We start from the raw sequence: 2,185 nt of genomic DNA, 5'->3' as shown, positions 1-2,185 counted from the left end.
GTCCACTAGCCTGCAGCTCACAGACAAGTGAGGGTCTTTGGGCTCTGGGAGACCAACCAGCTGAGGCTTCTCAGGCCACCAGCCCTTGCAGGTCTGGGCTGGGCTGAGGGTGCAGATCTGTTTGTGACTCGCTGAATGCACAGGGAGGTGGGTGTGGTTGGACAAGGGCCGCCCTGGGGCCTCAGAGGACGCTGCCATGGAACCAGAGGCCAAATGATGTGGGGGAGGTGAGAGGCTCTCCTGGGACAGGCCTGGCCTCCCTCCCTGTCATGCGGCTTCTCAAGGTCTGAAATCTCCCATCTGGAGTGTGAGATTCACTGCACCAAGAGGGACCTGGATCTGGAAAGACCAGTGGTCTGAAAGGGTGGGGATCTGGTCTAAGGTCAGACTCTGCCATGGACTGACTTTCCACAGCTTGGGGTTCACCAGTTAAGCTCTCTGGAGCCTCAGTTTCCTCATCTGAAAAATGGGAAGGTAATCACAACAGTACTTATCTGCCTCTCACAGGTGAAAGTATTTTCGCACTGGAAAGTAACTAGACAGCTGGGAGGCGTTGACGGTGGTTTAGCTCCCGGGTGCCCCTGATGGGTTGGACATCAGAGGAAATATCTGTTGTGTAGATTGAGCAGGAAGAGGTGAAGCAGTGCCCTGTGTATCCAAGGGTCGGACTTCTCCCATCCTTAATCCTTTAGAATTCAGTCCAGGGCTGGGCTCCCACCTCATGGTCATGGGCACAGGGGCCTGTCTCAGTGACTTGAGCAGAGGACCTCCCATTGCCCACTTTTGGTGGCTCCTCACCCACCAGAGAGGTTTCCCTCAGGCTATTCAGCTTCCCCAAATGGAGGTATTTTCCAACTGTCTCATGCAGAACCATGCAGCTGTTTTTCTTTTCTTTTCTTTTTATTATTTCTCGGATCAGAAATTTATTCTCAGAATAATGCACAAAAGCATAGGTTGAGGCTGCCGTTGGGAGGCCTCCCTCCCTTCCTCTGCCGCCACCTCGCCTCCTCGAATGCCAGGGAGAACACAGTTGAAGGCAACATTCAATCACAATGATCAACTCTAAAGACAGAAGGTTTGGTCCAAAAGGACTCAACATAATTAATCCAGTTACCCGTGAAGAGCTTCACTGAGTAGGATTAAGACGCTGCAGATGTAGTGTTGCCGCAGGGAGGCTCTTCAGTGCACCCGGGGGGCCTGCTTGAGGGAGATGAGGACAGAACGCATGCGGGAGACGTCTTTGGCCTGCTTGCTGGACTTGGGGTTAAAGTCACACAGCCGGGCCACCCGTTCCCACTCAGTGCCTGGGGACGACTCCTCAATGGCAAAGGCTTCTGCTGCTGCCCTGTTGTCGGCTTTTGTCTTCTGGAGCTGCTCTTCCTGCCTTGCACACCACTCGTTCAGCTCCTTTATTGCTTTTTCTTTCCACTCCGCTTTCTGCTTCCGAGAATTGGCATCAAGGGCTTGCAAGCGTCCGTTTGCTCTTCTCTCCATTGTCGGATACTTTCAGGCTCTGACTGCAATCGATCCACTTGTGAAATAGCTGCATAACTGTCCGTCGGCCCATTACTCTCCTGATAGCATTCTCCATTCGTCACTCCATCAGCAGCATCTGGAACCCCCGGCAGCTCGCCGTGAGGCTGGAGTCCGGGGGCGCTGCCGTCCAGGATGGCGAAGACCTCGTCGTTCTCGATGCCCGCAATCTCGCTCTCCTGCTGCGCCAAGAAGGCCGCGGCAGGGTCCTCTTCGCTGGCCACTCCGTTCCCCAGGGCGGGACCGCCAGCGGGGACGCTGAACGGATCTAACTCAGCCATGGCGGGAAGTTCGACGGCACCGACTTTCAGAGAAACACCAACCCAACAGCAGACACGGCGTCTGGCAGCGGCCGCTGTGCGAGGAGGGAGCTCTTTTCTTTTTTTTTATTCTACGTACGGCAAATCACATTACAGAATTAAAAAAAAAAAAAATCCTCAACAAGCAAGACGTAAAAAATTTAAGTGCTATAAAACAGATTCTTCAGTGACTATCCTGAGACCATGAATATACTTAACATTTTATCTCTGCTCTCTAAGTGTGTGTGGAGGTGGAGACAGAAGTCACTGGAAGGAGTGTCCCCAGCTTCCCAGCTGCTCTGCGTCATCCTGACCCTTTTGGGGGCCTGTGAAGGGAAGCTCTGAACCCAGGC

General features: G+C 53.5%; 1 pseudogene; it reads right to left on the bottom strand.

The window, feature by feature from the left end:
- Positions 1 to 1,179: 1,179 nt before the first annotated feature.
- Positions 1,180 to 1,888, bottom strand: LOC133040098 (clathrin light chain A-like; annotated as a pseudogene).
- Positions 1,889 to 2,185: the final 297 nt, after the last annotated feature.

This window comes from Dama dama, chromosome 20, assembly GCF_033118175.1.
Source record: "Dama dama isolate Ldn47 chromosome 20, ASM3311817v1, whole genome shotgun sequence".
NCBI lineage: Eukaryota > Metazoa > Chordata > Mammalia > Artiodactyla > Cervidae > Dama > Dama dama.
The sequence above is the reverse complement of the archived record's forward strand: the minus strand, read 5'-3'. Positions and strand labels throughout refer to the sequence as shown.